Source organism: Siniperca chuatsi, linkage group LG21 (assembly GCF_020085105.1).
Source record: "Siniperca chuatsi isolate FFG_IHB_CAS linkage group LG21, ASM2008510v1, whole genome shotgun sequence".
Taxonomy (NCBI): domain Eukaryota; kingdom Metazoa; phylum Chordata; class Actinopteri; order Centrarchiformes; family Sinipercidae; genus Siniperca; species Siniperca chuatsi.
The window spans coordinates 10,727,125-10,741,177 of record NC_058062.1 but is presented as its reverse complement, the minus strand read 5'-3'; positions in this window follow the sequence as shown (position 1 = coordinate 10,741,177).

Below are 14,053 nucleotides of genomic sequence, written 5' to 3'. Positions count from 1 at the left end.
GAAAGTCATAAGTATTGGTCAAGTAAACACAACTTCACATTTAGTTTTATGTGAAATAATGTTGGTTCTATGCCTACAATTTTAAATAATGTCACATTCGCTCCAAGATTTAAATTTATTCTGCAGTTCATTTATAAGATGAGTGGGAATCTGGAAAACCACATGCCAGAAAACCACGTAATGCATTCCAGACAGCTCTCAGGTCAAAGAGTCAATTCAGAACAGCCAATGCAAATAATAATCATTATTGATTTATATAATTAAGTTACTTTGACAATTGATCCATAGTTATGATACACAAGTCCCAACCAAAGTTTGAAGATAACACCCCTGAGCTTTATAGTTTACAATGCAGCTCTGCTTCCGAGTGCAACAAGAGCTGCAGGGACTTGTAGAGTGGCGGGGTCCGTTACCACTGGGTGCATCTGTAAACAAACTACTCATCACTCAAGTCATGGATCCCAGGCTACATTTCCTTATGGAACAAGATGTTTTATGTGTGGATGGTGTTTGGCATGTGAAAGAAACCCGTCCGACGAGGAAAACCAGAGCAGTTTGTAACTGCTACTTTTCCTCTCTGGTTTCCTTGGACTTGGAATTGGTTGTGCTGGTTGGTGATCGACATGTCTTTATTACTGACCCAACATGTAGGGTACATGTCCGAGCCTGGAACGCATGCCACAAAAGGGCCCCACAAACCTCAGATGCATGTGCAGAGAGGTTTTTTATTTGACTCTAGATTCTCTCTATCAAATAGAATTGCTCAAACTCTCAGCCATCTTCCAGACTTGTACAGTGAGCAACCTTTTAGTATCGTTTGCGTAATCTAGTTAGAGGATTAAATGTTTGGCTGTTGAGTGTGAGCTCTTGTTTCTGTATAGTCCTTGCTGTATTGCAGACTGTCTGGGAGTAACACCTTCTGATGAGGTAACAGAACCGCAAGGCGTGTCTGAACATGATGTCTAAGGAACCATCACAATGACACCTGCACTGTTACACCAGAGCTGCACCTGTAAGAGTTTCTAAATGATGTCTGTGAATTGCACACTTTGTGTCCCAATTCATTGTTGTAGTCTAAAATAAAAGGGTAACTCCACTGATCTTACACATCAAAGTCTGTTTACAGGTCTCTACTGCATATGTGAAAAAAGTTGTATAAAGCCTTTTGTGGCTCCACAGGAAGCTGTGCGAAATCTGATAACAGCGTCGGTTGGGGCTGAAGACGACTAAAGTTTTAAAATAAAATAGTTAGAAAGAAGTGAGCTTATTAGACCTCTGTAGCCCGCTCCTCATCTCTGCTGGAGGCTACATTAGCTGCTACTAGCATAACACACCCGAATCTCAAACCAAATTGTCAGCGGTCGAGTTGCATCGTGGGTAATGTAGGTGCCAGGTTTTGACAAGGAAGAAGAATGCATGAAATAAAAAAGATATTGCTGATTCTGCTGCATCAATTTTTTTAAATCTTTTTTTAAAACTGTCCATCCTGAATCTGTCAATGTCATAGGAATGCGATTTTAAGAAGTACAGTATATATTAATATTGAATTAATATTGACAATGCACCATTTTGCAATCACTAAAGAAGAAAGGACTATACTTTACTGTATTGTACTAAGAAAAAAATATTGTAAGCATGCACTGATGGACACCAATCAAACTGTGAGTCTGAAACTCTGCTGCCAATGAAATTGGGAAAATTTCACAGGTAACATGCAAACAAAAAGGTTTTATGAGCAGTCAAGAGCAATAACATCACTCAACCATTATTTCACTTTTTTCCATCTTTTAGTGTTTAACATAGTATTAGTATTTATGTGTGGGCAATCACTGTATTTTAGAATTTAGTATGTATACTGACATGTTTTGATGTGCTTCATTTGAGTGACCTTACAGCATACTCAAAACTAGGGCACAAACAATTAGTTGAAATGCAAAACAATTGCTGCTTTCAGAACATTGTGAAAGGAATATTTTGGGTTTTAAACTTTCGGGCAGATAAAACATTTAAGGATTTAATAACGCTACCTTAAATTGTGAAGGGCATTTTCACTTTTTTATAGACAAAACAATTAACCAACAAAATTGAATCAACAGATTCATCTATCATGACAATAATATGTAGTTGCCGCCGTACTCAAAGCCTGGTTAGAATGACTAAAAATTATATAACTAGGACTCAGTGAGAAACAATGAATTATTGTGTGAAATCACCTACTTTCTAAACAAAACAAAAAAACACACAATTTTATTTCCCAGAGAAATTAATCTTTCTTAAGAAGGGTGCGTTTGCCCTCTTCTTGTTATTCCAGTAGCTTGATCACTTGCTGCCAGTGTTTGTTATTTTATCTCTCACTGCAGCTTAAAGGAAGAAGGTTTAGCTCTCACCCTCCACCTGTCAGAAGTTTCACTGGTGCTGGGAGCGGAGAGTGAAGCACGGGGGGACAAATCGATGACAGATAGCAGGAGACGGAAAAACAGACAGTTAATCATACAGTACAGTGTGCTCCTGTTGTTGGTTTCAGATAGAAACTTGGCAAAGGAAAACATTCAACAGAGAAGCAGTGAGGTGCAGTTAAAATGAGAGGATTAGGTGTGTTTGGTAAATATATGGTTATGTAGCCTGGGATAGTGAGGCAGAATACAAGTGGAGTTTAGGGAGTCAGGGAGGGGGAGGCTGCTGAAGTCTGGGGGGAAGGGTGGGATTGTTTTTTTGTCAGGCCTGTTGTCCCAAACTTTTGCTTTTATGCCCGGAGCTAGCCTCCAGGTGAAAAAGCAGTCATAAAGTAGATTGGGCTGCTGACAGGATGTGAATTTTATGTGTGTTTGCATGTACGTGTGTGTGTGTGTGTGTGTGTGTGTGTCCTCACTGTCCCTTCTTTCTTTAACTCTTCTGTTTTTTTCCTTAACTGTTTCCCTGTGGTAAAACAAGATACCAGGCTTGTCAACATTAAAAAAAACTTGTTTTTTGTAAAACAGCGGACAGTGAACAAACCCATTGTTCTTCTCATTGTTTAAAAGATACAGTTTATTGATCCTTTTAGCTGAGATCTTTAGTGCTGGTGAGTGAAAGCTTGTCTGGAGTTAATTTTTCAACAACCTTCCCCTCAATGTTAAACCTCCTGCTCTGAGAACCAGTTTGATGAATGCCTAAACTGCTGCTCTTTTTTAGAGCTAGTCTCAACCTGTTTCATTAAGCCTACTATCTCGGGCAGATAAACTGTTAACTGCAGTCACACAAGCATGACCGATATTTTGTGGCATGCAAAGGCAGATTGGACCGTGCTGATATCACAGAGCATCCGTCTGCCTGTCATCATCCATCTCTGGATGCTTTCCAGACTGTCAGACATGCAGCTGAGCTAAAACCTGCATAAGCATTCTTCTTAGTAAAAAGGAACCCTGTCTTTTTGAAGTGCCATATCTGAAAACAGACCTGGTGTATCTCTTGCACACCTTGCTTAAGAAACATGGTAATGAACATAGAATTCATTCCAGGTCTGCAGGCCCCTGTGTCTCAATCATCAACCCTGCAGTCAGTGGTTGTATTGCTGGTAGTAAAGCCCATACATCAGGTTAGTGAAGTATGCAGCAACTGGCGCATCTCTCTCAAAATTCCCTGAAGTTTTTGCAAGCCAGGGAAGACAAAGCTTGTCTTTTGTTTCAGCGCTGATGGTGATGTATAGCTTGTGTGTATGTGCTTGTGGGAGAAAAAAAACAACATTGAAATAAAGAGAAAAGGGAGGCCAAAGTGGAGAAAGCCAGAAAATGTCATGGTGCGTTCCATTTGTTGTATCTACTGCAAGCCGTGTGAGTGGCAGAGGAGATTAGATGTTGCCAAGGCCTCAACACAGCGACATGCTCAAGTCCACGCTGAATTAGCCCTTCGAGCTGTTCTCAACATCACACTATCAGCTCCTTCATATCCCTCTCTCAGCAGCACACAGAAACCTGAGGAACTACAACGCTGAGGGCTCATAAGAAGAATTTGAGTCAGAGCTCATTTTGACACAGCACTCGCCCTAGCAGGTGGGCATCTCTTATGAAAGCAACACAATAAAAGTGAACTCAGCTCTGCTCTGCCTTTGGATTTCACAGAGATCTGATATGGATTAGGCCTGCAGCTCCAGGTGGTTCTGAGGCTCTAGCATTAGCCACTCAGCGACCCAACATGAAGAACATGACACTGAAAGGGCAGTGGAAGACAGGGACCGGTATTGAAGGTAAAATCTGACTCACTAAGGAAAGCAGTTCTGTATCTTTACAGCACCCTTTCTCCAGGACGACTTCCGCTCTCCAGATTAGCCTCACTCATCTGATTCTCATGGCTTCCTGTGGAGAAAGAGCTCTGGCCCACGTCCCTCCTTTTTCTTCATGGGACTGCGACATGAGAGTTTCCTTGATGGGTACACTCATTCTTTGATTCGCTCGATCAGTCCAGGATGCGGTACACAAAAAGCTTCAGCCATTAGGCTCGCTGATGCTGGGTGACAGCCATGATATAGACTCAGAGACTGTGGGGGCAGGAGGGGAGAAGCAGGAGCGCCTTCTTTTGTTAATTCTCAAGTTCTCTGGCTTCTATCTACCCACAGACTCTGGCATCATTCCTGTGCAATACTTTGGCTCTAGCTCTCTTGAACATTGTAACATTTAAACATTTGACTATCCAAATCATATTGATTTCATATAGGCCATGCCGGTTTCTGTGTTTTTCTTTTTATAAGTTGAGTTTCTTGGAAACAAAGCAAAACAGATTTTTATGGAGTTCTAACTTTGCAGGAGATGTCGTCTGTCTTCACTCAGAGATGCAGTCATCTGCCAGTGCAGATGGGGCTTAGTCACACTCCCTGGGCATTTTCAATTGATGATTGAGGTTATGTTTTGGTTTTGGGCTGTTTTATACTTCAGGGAGGAGATCTTTGAGGAGATATCTCCTGGCTTTCCCCTGTGTGGTTTTGAGGGTTGAAAAGTGAACAAAGAACACTTACCTATACACATACTGTCTGCTATTTGAAGCCATGCATTAACAAAAGACAGGTACTTTCTCACTGGACACACACAGCTGCACTGGTGGAAAGTAACTAAGTACATTTACTCAAGTACTGTAGCTTTTTTTTACCGCACAACATTTATGTTTTAGTTACTTTGTAGATTAGCATTTTACAGACTGCACACACTGCCATCTGTAAAATGTCTTCTATTGAGTTCTAAAAGTCTCATTTTCTTATAACAAGTGAAAAAACCTGCCAGTGTGGTGAGACGATTTCAAACTGCTTTAATAGAAGTCAACTAGTTTTGTGAATTTTCCAGAATACGGTGACATTTTTCTTGATTCTGGAGCAGTGACCCCTTATTCTGTCTTGTTTCAGGAGTCTTACACTTATTTCTAAAACGTTTTTGAAACACGTTGATTTCTATCACTTACTTCAAAAAAACTAATAAATAATTATTTAGTAAGATGGAGATTTTTTTACATTGCAAAACATAACATGATCATTAAATCAGCTCCACCTTTACCAGCATTAACATTAAAATGCTGCTTACATATTAATGTAAAGATAATAATAATAATCCAATAATATGTTATATATTAAAACACTCTGAAAGGGGTTGTTGTGTATAATGAATACTTTTCCTTTTGATACTTTGATTTTATTTAGCTTATAATATTTCTGTACTTTTACTTACTAAGTTTGTATGCAGGACTTTTACTTGAAAAGGAGTATTTTCACACTGTGATATTGATACTTTTACTTAAATAAAGGATCCGAATATTTCTGACACCACTGCACAGCTGACACAGCCAGCCAGCTCTTTAGTGCAATTCACAATAACAAGCTCATGTGTTTACACAGGGCAAGAGAACGAGAAAAGGAAATGCAGGAGAGGAGAACAGTTGGCCTATTGTGTCCATCCACATGCAAAGTTTTATATTAGCACATGGTTTGCCTGGAGAAACAACCAACAAACTATTTAGAACATAACAATCAGTCACATCTTGGTATAAACTAAGCACGATGGCTCTTTATGGAAATTCTGACCCAGTGGTCTGCTTCTTGGAGCGCTGACACAGAGGGGTCTTTAAGATCCTCTGGCACCCCTCTGAATGGATCTCATTCTGTCTGTAACAAGAGCTGGATTTCGGAAAGCCAGAGTTCTGTTGGTGGTGTGGTCTGCTCTGAAGGAGATCCTCGCCTCATCTGCTGATTCAGAAGTTGGTGACAGCCATGGTCACAGGTGACGGGAGGTGGCGGGTTCACGGGAAAGGTAGGGGTCAGGGAAAACAATATAAGGGTCAATGAGAAATACAGAGTTCATGTTTGGGGTTTGTCACAGACACAAACATTCCGATGTATACATACTAACAGCAATTGTAGCATCCGCACGGTATATGTTTCAATCAGGAGTTGAACTTGATGTTGAACTTGATGTTCTTTTTTTAACATGTTCTGCTCCACTGCAGAGTAGCAGAACATGAACACAAGCAGAACACAAGCACTTCAAGTGGGGATCCAACTGTTTAATACATTCAGCTTACAGTAAAGCCATGATGAAAAGTAAGCAAGGCTTAATTTATAGGTGTAAATATTGGTAGATTTGATAGATTGGTAGACTATTTGTGTTGCAATATTGTCTCCTAGATAAGGCTGTTGCACATAATATGGTTTCATAATGATTCTTTACTTCATCTCAAAGGTGCAAGATAAAATTGTAGTTAGACAAACTCCTGAACCATAAGAGGATGTCAGAACTGTTTCTTCTTCGCAAACTGCCATTATGTTCTCTGTTGTCATCTTATTTAATTTGTTCTTCCCTCACTACTCTCAACTGCAAAGCTGAAACTCTCAGGCATGTTGTAAAGGAAATGCCACTTACTAAAATAAACAGAGTGAAAAGGGAATACACACTCAGTAGACATACTGGGGAACATTTGTTCAAGCTTTTTTTAATGTTTTTTTGAGACTTCACTACAGTTCGAGCAGGGAGCATGCTGGTTGTCCCAGGTTATAAAATGACTACATTTCATCATCATGTTGTTCCTCAGTGTGCTGTAAAGGGATTGTCTTTCTGATGAGGAACATGGAAGAAAAAAAAGTACTGCAGAGTTTTGCAATCCTCCGCACCAAGTCACTACTAAATACCAGAATCTCTCCTTGCCAAGACATGAAGCATGGCATTAATAAAGGGCATAGAGCAACACACAAATAACCTGTTAGGTCTGTATCTTCCTGAGGTCATGCCAGGCAGTCTGCCAAAAGAGCCTGAAGTGAAATGAAGAGCCATTTTGAGTCGAGCAGGTATCCAGAGAGCTGATGGAAATGGCCTCCCGGGGATCACTAACTTCTGACGTGGGCAGAAAGACATCTAGTCGCTGTTTAGTTGAATGTTCTCCTCTACACAGACACATGTAGTGCATGAATGGTAGTGAGCAAAGCCTTTAAATGAGCCTTTGGATGAAATCAACTTGGCATCAGCATTATTACACTCTCCCTGAATTAGTCTGAGACTACGCTGAAAGGCCACGTCCACATCAAGAGATTATTTAAGGTTTAAGCAGGTGGCACTGATAGCAGAGACAGTCTTAATATTTAGTAACTTGGATGAAGTTGAAAGCGGCCGATGTGCTGAGTGAGTGGAACATGGATGCCGTCGCTGCCAGATCAGCTGTGGGATCAGCTGAGGGATCATGGGAGCTGAGCATGGAGGCTGTGCTCTGTGATCTTATTATTGTGCTTTGTGTTCGCCCGCCCAGCTAAGTAGCTCAGTGTCTGACACACGCAAACACACACCTTTGGCACCGCAGGGTGATCAGCAAGTTGTCTGGCCGGTTTGCATATATGACACACACACACACACACACACATCTAGAACACTGATCCCGCTCCCTCCCATATACTCAAGACTGACACACTCCACACACACTCCCAGGGTCATATGCCCCAGTACGCAGACATGCTTCAGCAGGTCAAAAGTCATGTGGAGCCGCACGTGGAAACATATCAGATATTATGTTCACAGTGGAGCACAGAAAGTTCACAATGTGAGAACAAATGTATGATAGAAGTTACACTAATGGCTCGTCACAGGCAATCATATTGTGGTGTCAGATACAACCTCAACAGCACATATTATGGTCAAATGTGTAGTCATAGATTTGGGAAAATAACTTAATTATACTGTGTATTCAAGTTAACATGTACCCTATAGAGATACTCAAACTGTCAGAGGAGTATGATCTTTTAAAGGCACAACTTGCTGTATGTGTATCCCTTTGCTGAATATGCCCCTGAAATCAGACACAATCATCATTGACAGCTACATGAAATCAAACCTTGCATACAATTTATTGTTAATTATACTCTTTAACACAATTTTAAATGCATTTTGTGGGCCTTAAACGAAATCCAGATGGTTTAGGAAACTGAGAAGATATCCACAATATTCGTAGCAAGATTAAACGTGCCTTCACATGTGTTTGACACTGTGTGCAGGCCAGACTACAAGCACTGCTAAGCAGCTTTGAGCCCCTGCTATTTCAACCGTATGATCAAAATCCTCAGATATGTCTGTGAACAAAGCCAGCGATTCAGCGGTGGGCTTGCTCTGCACCTCCACCCTGTCCCACTCTCTTCTCGCCAAGCCTCAGATCCACCAGCAGCCTGGGGAGTTGTACGTCGTACAATGGGCCCATTGTACGTGCTGAGGTAACACCATAATTGTTACAATCTTCCCATTCAGGTGAAAAACACACCTACTTTTGACTCCCAGTGACATTGTGAGAGGTTTGTGGCTTTCAGCGATGTTGAATTAATCAGATATAATGAAGTAAAACGTGGGTGGCTCGTGCACCTGAGGTTGTGGCTGCAGCCTAAAAAAGCTCCTGTTTGTATTTTCATGTGTGTCTGTATAAGCCAAGGTCCAGACCACAAGCTCTGTAGAGCTGGAGTGACAGATTTAATAACATGCTGATATTTCCACGAGGTGGATCAGTGATCTGTGCCGAAAGAACGGTCCACTGGAGAAGTTTAATAATTCCTTGCTGCCAATCTGAAACCCCAAATGAGAAATCATTTTTCCACTTGGATGATATTGCAGAAAAGCCAGCCAGTCTAATGACACATAAACAAATGTGCTGAAAAGAGTTCATCTATATTCTCTGAGATTGGGTTTCTCCATTTTGGTTTTATTTATTTATTTCATTCCTTCCCTTCACTGTTTCTTATCACGGGGCTTTGTATTTAACGATCGGGATGTCAGCCCCCTCGTCCTCCCCACGCGCCTGACACATCCTGGGGAAATAAATCACAACTATGGGCCTGCATCTGGGAGGGGCCAGTGAGGAGGAAACAGTATGGAGGCCTTGGTGGTTCCAGCTGGTTAGCTTCCAACTCTTAGTTGAGTCTAATGCAGGTCTGTGAGGAGCTTCCCTGCCTTTCATCCGTTTAGGAAACATCTGGAATCATCTGCCGGTTGAATGAAAGCATGCACATGCTCTGTGTGTGTGTGGGTGTGTGTGTGTGTGTGTGTACGTGTCTTCCAGAGGGTTTGCCAGGAATGTTATCATTGTGTGAAGATTAACCTCGCTGTCCAGAAAATAAATTAAGGAAACTCACTGGTGAATTGCCAATAGATGTTTGGGCTTTGACATCATCACCAGTGAACAAATTCCTGCTGAACATCAACAAGTAGTTTACGATCAGTCTCCTCCTAATTACTCATAGAAAGACGGTCCACCACATGACTGTGTCATATCTGCTTTACTGAGAAGAAAACAGAATACACGCTTTGGCTATGGCTTTTAACTTGTCAAAGAAAAGACTTCAGAATGCTTACAAGAGCTGAATAGTCAAAACCAGTGCGTACCGTTGCTCTTCAACAGGATACAGTGGATTGTATCCATGCGAGCAGGTGAGAAGACAAAGCCTGTGGTGGTGCGACGTGTCTCTCCATGCCCGAGCTGAGACATCAGGCTTGGATGTGTTGACAGAGGCAGACAGAGGCAGGGTCAGGAGTCACACCTGTCGGTAAAACATCTCTTTCAATGCGCACGAGGCGTCGTCACCTCAAACACTAAACAAGCACTCGTCGCAGCCTCCACCTGACAGGCAATACCTGCAGTCTGCACACAAAAATATCAAGTTTTTTTTGTTGAGACTGTAAAGAATAATAAATGTAAAACGTAATCAGTGTTTGCTGTGTCACTGTGTGGTGAAAACCTCAGAAAAAAAGATAAACAGCCCTATTTTCAGCTTGGCTGTCATGTATTTTTGAACCCATTCAATTTGGTTTTTAAAGCAACAACACAAGATCATGTAATCTTTCTTTTGGAGTTAAGTGGCTTTCACCACACGGTTAAGTTAAAGAGTTAAGTGGCTTTCACACCACAAACACAACATACAAAAATATCATACAAACATCTCTTCCTCCTTTCCCCCCTCAATCTCATGTATACAGTGTAAACACCCTAAAAGATAACAGACGTCCCTTTCAGACATCACAATCTGAACGTTTGTACAGCTGAATTTTACGTGCCATGTCATCAGTTGCAGACTAGGTGTGTAGGGAAGAGAGTTGCTGTGTTTGGACCGGGGAGAGGATGTTCAGGTCTGGCTGCAACTATACCAGGGGATGTGATTTTTGGGAGAATTGTGGAGGATGTTTTGCCTCCTGTGTGGTGACTCCTGACCCCCACCATCCTCTCCCAACCTGCTTCACCTCTGTCCTATTGTAGCTCTTATCAAATAGCTGAATGTTGTACATACATTCAGTCCACTGGACTGTACAGGAGATAACACTGGCTGCGTCTCACATCAGAACAGCCTCCCTCTGTTCTCATAATTGTTTTGTGAGTCATTTGACCCCCAATGTACAGTATCTATCCCATAAACTTCTTCTACCTTGACGCTGTCCCTTTCTCCATCCAAATCATCACCTGTCTGTCAGACTGCTCTCTTGTGCTATACACCTTTGTTGGCTGGCTCTCCAACGTATCTCAGCTCCTGTTGATGGGTATTTTGTCAGTGCTGTGTGACTCCCTCGCCTACTAAGACAACATGGTGTCATCCTGAGGGTGCACCGTGGTCCCTGCTGATCACACTCTGCTGACTTGCGCTCGTACCGCTTCTCATCTTCTCTAACACACACTGACATGGCCCTTTGAAGTCATGGGGAGCAGCGTGGACCTGGGACTGGCCCAACAAAAGCAATCTGATCCTCGGCTGATGTGTCCAAGCATGCCTACAGCCCCCTGACAATGGACTAGGACAGCAGGGGCCCCCTTTGCAACTTCTGTGTGTACCTAGGAATGGACCTGCATGTTGTTCATAGGGAACTGGATATGTGAAAGACCTGATGAGAGAAGGTGCTGTTTTGTGACTACAGATTGATAGAGGTTGTTTTTCTGCCCAATAGCTTGAGTTTCAGCCTATTCACAGTCTGACTCACTCATAGTTGCAGGACTGGACTCTCTATCACCAACAAGAAGCCACTCCAGCTGAGAGGCCTCTTCTCGCTTTGGTAAAAAAGTACAAAGCAAAAATCCCAAATTATTAGGGACTGTGCAAAGTTTTAGGGGTGGAGGGAAGGCCAGAAAAAGGGGAAGGTTATGTATTTTTTCTTTTTGCTGAAGGGAGGGTAGTCTGACTTTTTTGGGCAAGCAGTGAATGGTATTTTAATTTTTTCTCACCCAAAATTTAAATTTATTTTTGGGAAGGATCAGATAGTCGCAAATGATGGCTTTAGTGTGCATTGTGGTCTTACCTGTAGTGCTATTTATCCATGTAGATTGTCTTGGTGTGAGTTGCCGAGTTTTGGAGATATCAGCCGTAGAGATGTCTGCATGTGTGGAATATAATGGGACTATATGGCACTTGGCTTGTGGTGCTCAAAGTGCCAAAGAAATAAATTTGAAAAACTCAACAGCAATGTCTCTTTCCTGAAATCCTGACCCGGTTACACAAGATAATCCACATACTTGTTGTGGGCAGTTTCATATAGGAACTATTTTCTTTCTATATATAGTTCCTACATGAAACTGCTCACAACAAATCTGTGGATCATCTTGAATAGCCACTAGGCTATTGTGAAAATTATTTCCTTTATATTCCTCTATATATTAGGTTTTAATTAGAATTCACCATAGTAAATTCTTTATGCTTTGCCTCTTTTAGTCATTAATTGTATAAATTGTTTTTCTAAGTCAAGGGGAGGGTCCAAAGAAAATACTGGAAAGGGTCTTGCATTTAAAAAAAGTTAAATATAAGATTCAGCCCCCTCCCCATTGCAATCGTTTTTTTATAGTCCTTTACACAGTCCAAAACAAATCAAAGGATTTACTCCTTCAAGATCAGAAAAATGTATTACAACCAGTATGGAAGTCATTGGCAGGTGTATTGGAAGCAAATTCACTACTACGACTATGCAGCTTACCAACGGTTTCCATTTTTATTTTCACCTAGTGTTTTTTTTTTTTTAGAACAATGTGGTTTTGGTTAGGAGACTCAGGTATGGTAACCACCACAGCGACCCACATCTGACCTGCATTCCAAAATCTTTGCGCATGCATTTGGAAACGTTAAATATGCAAAGCTCACCTCAAACAGTATTTGCATACAGAGAAGAAGGAACCTTGAGTCGCAAGCCAGACGTGCTGTTTGTTATCTTGACATTCCAGTCTGTGTTGTGTGTGTATGTGCTGTGTGTTTACATTTGCTGACATGTGGATGCATTAGGCAAGTTAGAACAGCTCAAACCCTGCTGGATTGTTCTGGACTCAAGGTCTTGTGTATCTCTCTTCCCTCCTGGAGAGTATGGGGGAATAAAGCCCTGGCTGCTACCCACACCAGGTCCTATCTGTGTCTGGGACCATTTGGGTGCAGGGACATGCAAGACTTTGTCTATCCAACAAGTGGATAAACAGAGATTGCCTTCTGATCTGGCCTTCAAAGCCTCTAGTACAACTAATTTGCCAAGTAAAAGCTCCACTTGGACTAGAATATTAGAGATTTGATATTAACCCATGTTCCAAAGTGGCAAAGATGGGAAAAAAACAGATGAAAGAATGAAAGCATTAGTTGAGAGAAAGAATTTCTCAAAGCCCATACCAAGCCCTTACATAAGAGGATATCACTCTGCAATCTATTGTCATTATGCAATAACCATCTTTTTTCCCATGAGTGACACTGCATTCTTCGACATCTCAAACATGTAATTTATAAATACGCTATTTATATTAACTTCACATTTAGGAAACTTGCGGTGCCTATGATTGGCAGGCTCCAGTGAAGGCTCTGGGCTGGGAGGACTGTATTCACTCTTACCATGAATTATTCCTCAGGATATGGCACACAAATCTGCTTTTTATAGCTCCACCTCAAATGCACCAGTGACTCTGCCAAAAGACTATATAGAGGAACCAATATAAAATGTGTACAGTACCTCACTGTGCTCAGTTTCCTATCTTCTCTCACTTTACTTGTTTTCTGCTTTCAACTCAACACACTGACAGGAAGGACAACTTCTTTCACACCTTCTCAAAACACTTCTTTGTTTGTCATCAAAGTTTACACCAATGTGAGCATGCAAATTATATACCATCGTCAAAACTGGGCCCAAGAATTACCTCAGCGCAGAGCAATGCAGCATGTCCCATCCACTACATCTGGTTCACTTTAGCTTCAGCATCAACAAGTGCTTCAACCTCCACAGTTTTCTCTCTCTGACACACACAAACACAGAGCACATATGAATCATGGAGGATGATGTGCTACAAAGCTTTGCAGATCACACTGACAGCATAGCACCCGATGTATATTTCATGAGGCATTAATATGCTGTATTATTCATGCTGGACTCCTCCACTGTTTTGTTTGGGAAGACAGAGAGTTAATATACAATAGATTCATGGCATAGCAATGGAGGATTAGAATACCTAGAGTCCACAAAAGCCCTCAAGCACTCTTTATTTACTGGAGGGGTCCATTCATAATTGTATTAAGTGATTTTCTGTGGAAGAATTCTTGTTAATCATTCTGAAGAATTTCTTTACATAAAAA